The 9,033-nt window shown below is 36.4% G+C and overlaps 1 long non-coding RNA gene across 1 annotated transcript; it reads right to left on the bottom strand.

The window, feature by feature from the left end:
• Window positions 1-4,917: 4,917 nt before the first annotated feature.
• On the bottom strand, window positions 4,918-8,388 carry LOC122231782. The gene is made up of 3 exons (XR_006209019.1): window positions 8,360-8,388; window positions 6,016-6,053; window positions 4,918-5,023 (listed from the first exon to the last, which is right to left on the bottom strand). It is a non-coding gene; the product is annotated as an uncharacterized LOC122231782 (long non-coding RNA).
• Between the last annotated feature and the right edge of the window lie 645 nt (window positions 8,389-9,033).

Genomic DNA, 9,033 nt, shown 5'->3' with positions numbered 1-9,033 from the left:
TAGCTGCCTGTATTTACTGTGTATAGTTGTCATTTTGATCCTAACTGCTCTTTTTCAGTGAAGAAACCCAGGACGTGGAAAGAAACATTTAAGGTTAGTTCCATGTCACTTTAATCGAAAAACTCATATATAATAAAAGGAGCATAAAAATTTGTGTGTGTGTGTGTGTGTGTGACCAATAAAACAAGCTTTTCATTTAAAATTGTGCAGAGTTTGGGGCGCCCGGGTTGCTCAGTCAGTTGAGCAACTGACTTCAGCTCAGGTCATGATCTCACGGCTGGTGAGTTTGAGCCCCACGTGGGGCTCTGTGCTGACAGCTCAGAGCCTGGAGCCTGCTTCAGATTCTGTGTCTCCCTCTCTCTGCCCCTCCCCCACTCATGCTCTGTCTCTCTCTGTCTCAGAAATAAGTAAACATTAAAAAAAAATTAAAATTGTGCAGAGTTTAATATGATCTTTCTAAAGAGGCACCTGGTTACAATAAATATTCCCTTAATATTAGCTCTTGGTAGGGTTTCTAAATGTGCTGCTGAAAAAAATTACACTCAGGAAATACCATCAGTCAAAAAATGTAATAAAGAATGTGTTTAAGCTTTCCTTAGATGTTCAAATCAACATATCTGATTTTCATAAAAAATATATATTTCAGAAATTTACATAATCTAGTGGGCTGTATCTGATGGGAAAAAGGTATGTCAAAGAATTTGTAATGACATCTAATCTAAAGATATGGTATATTTTAAATAGAGAATATGAACAAGAGCAAAGTATGTTATTATAAATGTTTTGAGAAAAAACATAACAGTATGTGTGTATGTATGTATACACACATATCAATGGAATAGAATATACATATTGAACACATATGCATATTGAATATACATAGCCACCAATACCACACTGCCTTGATCATTTTGTCTATATAATAGTATAGACTAGGGGCACCTGGGTGGCTCAGTTGGTTAAGCATCCGACTTCAGCTCAGGTCATGATCTCACAGTCTATGAGTTCGAGCCCCGCATCAGGCTCTGTGCTGACAGCTCAGAGCCTGGAGCCTGCTTCAGATTCTGTGTCTCCCTCTCTCTCTGCCTCTCCCCTGCTCATGCTCTGTCTCTCTCTGTCTCAAAAATAAATAAAAAAACATTTAAAAATGTTTAAAAAATAATATAGACTAAGTCTCAAAATCAGCTATGACTTTTCCAAATTGTTTCTTCGAACTGTTTAAGCAATTCTAGCTCTTTGTAATTCCATATAAATTTTAAGATATACTTGATTTTATCTTCAGAAAATCTCGTTGGGATTTTAACAGATTTTTTTTTATTATGTAAGTCACTTCAGAAAAAAATTGGCATCTTTACTATTTTGAGCTTTCCAATCATAAATGCCATATGTTTATTTATTTACATTTTCTTATAGGTGTCATAAGTTCAATGAATTGGTATAGGGCAAACAACATTTTTGTAACATTTAGATTTTTCTAGACCTGGAAAGTGTCAAGTTGAGTTATAGTGCCCTTGCCTAGATACATCTGTATTGATGGCTGGTTGCCTGTAGCATCTTTTAAAGCATGGTATATGGTCTTTGCATAGGTATCTTGAAAGTAACTAAAAATGAGAGGAAGTTGGGAAGTGAACAAAGAGCCAGATAGAAGCTAGGTATGGGAAAAGTGGAAAGGCTGTTTCCTTGATTTGGGCCACAAGATAGTTGTCTGTAGCCAAACTGTGCCTCCATCAACATGGGTTCCATAATCAACCGATACCCTGTGGTCAATAATGGCCATCTCTATAAAACAACTTTCAACACGGAGATGAAAAAAAAATGTTCATTTCCCAACTCCTTCAGACCCATCCATGAATGTCTCTATAAAGATACTTAGCTTCCTACATTTTGGGGACATAGTTCATTTTAAGAGTTTAAGCTCTTTGGTGGTAACCAGAATGGTGCCCTATGCACAGTTAATTCATTAGTATTTGGATAAATGGGAAATATTAATTTGAGCAGGAGTTCCATTAGTTATGCGCTAACCAAGTGGCATTTACAATTTTGAATGATGGGGAGACTTTGGTAACAATCACCAAAACACAAAACTACTTTGTAATACGTGCCCTGTAGAGTTTGTCGGAATAGCAGGAACCAAGCAGCATTAGGATGTTTATAAAGGAACAAGCAGGTTCAGAACAGCCAAGATTGATATGTTCATACGGTAGCTCAGAAAGCATTGTGGGATGGATAGCGATCATTGTTGTACATGAAGCCATTCAGCTTGAGTACCCAGAAAGCTTTCTATTCTTCCCTGGATCTTAATAAAGCCCAGTCTGACTCAAAATATCAACCTGGGAAACAGAGGAAATATTTTGGTATCTATCATTGGAAATGTTAAGATAGGTAAAATTAGATTATTTAGCATTGAAAGCCTTTAGATATTTTGTTGCTTTGTTGAGGATTATTTTTCCCTTATGATAATAAATACATGTTTCTTATTAAGATGAAAGACTCAGAAAGTTAGAAAAGTAAACATATAATTCCAACACAACAACTTTTACATTTGGTATATTCTATTAATTTTTGTTTATATTTTAATTAAAACCATAGTGCATATATACAAATTTAATATTCTTTTTTTTTTTTTAATTTTTTTTTTATTTTTTTTATTTTTTAATATATGAAATTTACTGTCAAATTGGTTTCCATACAACACCCAGTGCTCATCCCAAAAGGTGCCCTCCTCAATACCCATCACCCACCCTGCCCTCCCTCCCACCCCCCATCAATCCTCAGTTTGTTCTCAGTTTTTAACAGTCTCTAATGCTTTGGCTCTCTCCCACTCTAACCTCTTTTTTTTTTTTTTTTTTTCCTTCCCCTCCCCCATGGGTTTCTGTTATGTTTCTCAGGATCCACATAAGAGTGAAACCATATGGTATCTGTCTTTCTCTGTATGGCTTATTTCACTTAGCATCACACTCTCCAGTTCCATCCATGTTGCTACAAAAGGCCATATTTCATTTTTTCTCATTGCCACGTAGTATTCCATTGTGTATATAAACCACAATTTCTTTATCCATTCATCAGTTGATGGACATTTAGGCTCTTTCCATAATTTGGCTATTGTTGAGAGTGCCGCTATAAACATTGGGGTACAGGTGCCCCTATGCATCAGTACAAATTTAATATTCTGATAAAGTGCATTTTAAGTATTTTTAAAAGAATAATGCACTCCCTATAATGGCTGTAATAGGAACTCTGAACAAGAGTTTCTGATTCTTTGGGAAAGAGAAGATCCCAGTTATATCTACTTTTTGTAAATACCCAAGTAATATGATATTTGGAAATTAACTTTTACTTCCAAATTTTTTTCCTTATAGTTAAAGTATGCATTTGCATTAACCCACTATTCAGGCAAAGGTATAAAGGGCATTTTAATAAAAATAATACCACTTAACATTCTATTAAGCAAAATATTTAGGATTTTAATTTGATTAAGTTATATGTTATCAAATACACAATTAATATATTACTTTTTCAAGCTATCATTGAATAATTGAACATAGAGAATAAAAGCCCTGAAATCCCAGGATCTTAGAGTTGGAAAAAACCTTGAAGGTCCAATATTCCATCTTGTTTTCAATAGAAGGATTCACCTGGGGTTTCCTAGGAATTTAAGACCCTGATTGCAAAAAACTCTAATTGTCTATAGAATCTACTGCAAAATGGTATTACAATAAAATCCCTACAACTATATATAACTCCATCAAAAGTCCGCATTCACCATAATGAGCCAATTTAATTTTGTCACCACTTTGTAGAAAGAGAAAGAAAAAAGAAATTATTAAAAGAAATGCACAAAGTGCTTCTTCATGAAGTCTGGAAGGTGGACTCCAGGGAGAGATCATACTCCATTTCTAGAAACTGCTGGGTCCCACCTGCTCCCAAGCCTGCAGGTCTTTGCAGTGAGGATATTGACTCTTTTTACTTGCCCAGCCCTGCCCTCAGGCTGGGAACCTACTCTTGACTGAGAAAGAAAAGGAATAGGGATTGTGAGAGTGGTTCTTTAGAAACAGATGGCCATTGGAATTGCAAAGGCAAAGTTTTAGAAGAAGAAACATCTCTGAGGAAAAAAAAAAAATGTGCACAAGGCTGGAAAGCCTGGCAGAGCCATTAGACCACAAATTCCTTCAGAGTAAAGGAGAAAGGGAAGGAAGTTTTGGTGCAAGTGTCCTAGAATGCCCTACAGTCTGAGGAAGGTTTGAAAAGTTCTCATGATGTTCAAGGGACAAAATTGACCATCAGAGGAGTTTCTTTCCAGCATGGGCTCATTTGATGGATTTTAGAATATAATAGAGATCTACTGATAAACATCAGAGCTTCGGAATTATGTCATAGTTGTTGCAAATCTGTCATTAATAATAAATTAATTGCTTTATATGCTTGCAGAACACCCAGCATGACCACGGTCTGAGAGCTCAAACAGAAAATGACTTCTAGAAATAAGAATTTCAGGGTGCCTGCGTGGCTCAGTTAAGCATCTGACTCTTGATTTCTGCTCAGGTCATGATCTAAGGTTGGTCAGATCCAGCCCCGTGTCAGGCTCTGCAGTGACAGTACATAGCCTGCTTGGGATTCTCTCTCTCTCTCTCTCTCCCTCCCTCTCGGCCCCTCCTTCGCTCAGGTGCACACACGCATCCACACTTTCTCTCTCTCTCTCTCTCCTTCTCAAGATAAAAAATTAAAACTTAAAAAAGAAGAAATGAGAATTTCAAGGAAAGACACAAGTGTGTTCCCTTGCCATTTACAGAAATAGGAGTTATTTTCTGTGTATTCTTTGTTCAGAGTATCAGCAACATGGATATAGTAAGATTTTATAATTAGTTTTTTATTCCTTAGAAAGCATATATTTACTACTATGGTCTTACTTTTTGGCAAGGCAGAAAACACATTCGTTGCAATAAGTTTGGCCATTGGTTGCACAGACCGGACGATATTCTTTGGTGCAAATTTGCGCAGGATTATCATACACTGCACAGAATGACTGTGAAACAGAAAAACAGCATAAGCTTATTGGATAACAAACATTGAATAAAATGCATTTTTATGTGAAATGCCATACATACAAAATAGGGTAAATAAAATCAATATATAGGTTAGAGGAACAAAGACAAATATCTGTGTACGTACAACTCAGTAAAAATATTTTTAGAATTACCACTTTTTAAAAATATCTAAGTCCTCTACTAAGAAAAAGGCCAAGTTGTTGGCATAAGTATTTTTATAATGTAGCAAATCCAAACCCACACTCATGACCTTCCCCTGCAGATCATATCTCCTTCACCCCTCCTTACCAGAGGAAATCACCAAAATGACTTTTCTGTTCATTATTTCCACGTTACACTGTAATTTCACTCCATATCAACATATACATTTACTAAATATAAATATTTATACATTTCATATTCATCTATTCATAAACATGTTTAGTTTAGGATATCTTAGTAATTTATACAAAGAAAAGAATACCATATATATTCTTATATGACTTGTTTTTTACACTCCTTTGTGATCTTAAATATAGTGATATCATTGCTCACCTATTTTCATCTCTATGTAACATTCCACCATGAAAATGGATGAAGTCTTTATTTTTTAACATTAAATTAATCATTTGGTGGATCATTTTTTAAATTTGTTTTATGAGGATGAATAATTCTACTCTAATATGCTTTTCTCTTTCTCATATTCTTGCGCACAACAACATCTTACTGGCAATGAATAGGATCTTGGGGTACAGGATACGCATTTTACCATCTTACATAATAATGTAGATTATGGCAAATGGTTTTATACCGCTGGCTAGATTCTATTTCTTGAACTTGGTATAATAAAAATATATATATATATTTTTTACTTTTGAAGTCTCATTCTATTGTACATTTGGTAAATTTTGTGTTAAAGTTTTCAATAAAATAAGGTTAAAATTTTATTTATTTATTTTTTTTACTTCCAAATCAATCAGTAATAACTTACCGAAGACTTGAAAGTGATTGATTTTATAAAGGCATTTCCTGCAACCAAAGCAAAGAAGAAAAGGTTAAAAAGTAAGAAAAAAAAAATAGTCTCTGGAGAGAAATACCCAAATCTATTTGCAGCAGAAATTGATGTAAATTGCCTACTTATTGCATCTAATAAGTTAGAATTTTGCGGCAATAGTTAAAAAAATATTTTTTAATGAGCCAAATCTTTTAAAAATTTAATTCCTAAATTCATCTACCTATGTGGAAAACCAATGTGTATACTATTTTTAAATAACTCTTCATACTTTGCTTGAAGTTATTATTTTTTATAAAATATTTTAAATGAGCTATCCTAGGGTCAAGGAAGAAAATGCTCTGCATGCATTACTTAAATAGGAAAAATATTAATCAGTACTTTGCCCTTTGGGGGTGTTACAAATGATACCTCAAAACTACCTTATTCTGTAAATATTGTCAAAATGTCAATACTACCCAAAGCTATCTACACATTCAATGCAATCCCAATCAAAATTGCACCAGCATTCTTCTCGAAACTAGAACAAGCAATCCTAAAATTCATATGGAACCACAAAAGGCCCCGAATAGCCAAAGTAATTTTGAAGAAGAAGACCAAAGCAGGAGGCATCACAATCCCAGACTTTAGCCTCTACTACAAAGCTGTCATCATCAAGACAGCATGGTATTGGCACAAAAACAGACACATAGACCAATGGAATAGAATAGAAACCCCAGAACTAGACCCACAAATGTATGGCCAACTAATCTTTGACAAAGCAGGAAAGAACATCCAATGGAAAAAAGACAGTCTCTTTAACAAATGGTGCTGGGAGAAATGAACAGCAACGTGCAGAAGGTTGAAACTAGACCACTTTCTCACACCATTCACAAAAATAAACTCAAAATGGATAAAGGACCTGAATGTGAGACAGGAAACCATCAAAACCCTAGAGGAGAAAGCAGGAAAAGACCTCTCTGACCTCAGCCATAGCAATCTCTTACTCGACACATCCCCAAAGGCAAGGGAATTAAAAGCAAAAATGAACTACTGGGACCTTATGAAGATAAAAAGCTTCTGCACAGCAAAGGAAACAACCAACAAAACTAAAAGTCAACCAACGGAATGGGAAAAGATATTTGCAAACGACATATCGGACAAAGGGCTAGTATCCAAAATCTATAAAGAGCTCACCAAACTCCACACCCGAAAAACAAATAACCCAGTGAAGAAATGGGCAGAAAACATGAATAGACACTTCTCTAAAGAAGACATCCGGATGGCCAACAGGCACATGAAAAGATGCTCAACGTCGCTCCTTATCAGGGAAATACAAATCAAAACCACACTCAGATATCACCTCACGCCAGTCAGAGTGGCCAAAATTAACAAATCAGGAGACTATAGATGCTGGAGAGGATGTGGAGAAACGGGAACCCTCTTGCACTGTTGGTGGGAATGCAAATTGGTGCAGCCACCCTGGAAAGCAGTGTGGAGTTTCCTCAGAAATTAAAAATAGACCTACCCTATGACCCAGCAATAGCACTGCTAGGAATTTACCCAAGGGATACAGGAGTACTGATGCATAGGGGCACTTGTACCCCAATGTTTATAGCAGCACTCTCAACAATAGCCAAATTATGGAAAAAGCCTAAATGTCCATCAACTGATGAATGGATAAAGAAATTGTGGTTGGGGCGCCTGGGTGGCGCAGTCGGTTAAGCGTCCGACTTCAGCCAGGTCACGATCTCACGGTCTGTGAGTTCAAGCCCCGCGTCAGGCTCTGGGCTGATGGCTCAGAGCCTGGAGCCTGTTTCCGATTCTGTGTCTCCCTCTCTCTCTGTCCCTCCCCCGTTCATGCTCTGTCTCTCTCTGTCCCAAAAAATAAAATAAACGTTGAAAAAAAAAAAATTTAAAAAAAAAAAAAAGAAATTGTGGTTTATATACACAATGGAGTACTACATGGCAATGAGAAAGAATGAAATATGGCCTTTTGTAGCAATGTGGATGGAACTGGAGAGTGTTATGCTAAGTGAAATAAGTCAGGCAGAGAAAGACAGATACCATATGTTTTCACTCATATGTGGATCCTGAGAAACTTAACAGAAACCCATGGAGGAGGGGAAGGAAAAAAAAAAAAAAGAGGTTAGAGTGGGAGAGAGCCAAAGCATAAGAGACTCTTAAAAACTGAGAACAAACTGAGGGTTGATGGGGGGTGGGAGGGAGGGGAGGGTGGGTGATGGGTATTGAGTAGGGCACCTTTTGGGATGAGCACTGGGTGTTGTATGGAAACCAATTTGACAATAAATTTCATATATTGAAAAAAACAAAAAAAAACTACCTTATTCTGGAGGTGCCTGGGTGGCTCAGTCGGTTGAGGGTCCTACTTCAGCTCAGGTCAGGATCTCACAGTCCATGGGTTCAAGCTCTGCATCAAGCTCTGTGCTGACAGCTCAGAGCCTGGAGCCTCTTCAGATTCTGTGTCTCCCTCTGTTTCTGCCCCTCCCTTGCTCTCTCTCTCTCTCTCTCTCAAAAATAAAGAAACATAAAAAATATTTTTAAAAAAATTAAAAAATTAAAAAAAAAACCTACCTTATTCTGAAATTCATGGACAACCTTCATCTTCATAGGTAGATAAGTTGTCAGAAAAAGAATCAATGAGTTCTCTTCTATGCAAAACCTTAACGTCAGCGGATTTAGAGCTGGCAAACAACAAATCAGATTGTCAAGGAATGTCAGCCCTAGAAGACATCATTCTCCCCACATTTTGCACTTAACAATCATGAAATCTGGGCCCAAAAATGAAAAAGAATTTCATTGAAGTTTCTTGAGTTACAGATGAACAAAAACCTAAAAACTACTGCTTATTCTTTTTTTTATTAAAAAAAATTTTTTTAACGTTTATTTATTTATTTTTTTTGAAAGAGAGGCAGAGACAGAGTGCAAGCAGTGGAGGGGCAGAGAGAGAGAGAGAGAGGGAGACACAGAATCCGAAACAGGCTTCAGGCTCTGAGC

Source organism: Panthera tigris, chromosome A1, assembly GCF_018350195.1.
Source record: "Panthera tigris isolate Pti1 chromosome A1, P.tigris_Pti1_mat1.1, whole genome shotgun sequence".
Classification (NCBI taxonomy): Eukaryota; Metazoa; Chordata; class Mammalia; order Carnivora; family Felidae; genus Panthera; species Panthera tigris.
Note: the sequence above shows the minus strand (reverse complement) of the source record. Positions and strands in the feature narration are given on the sequence as shown.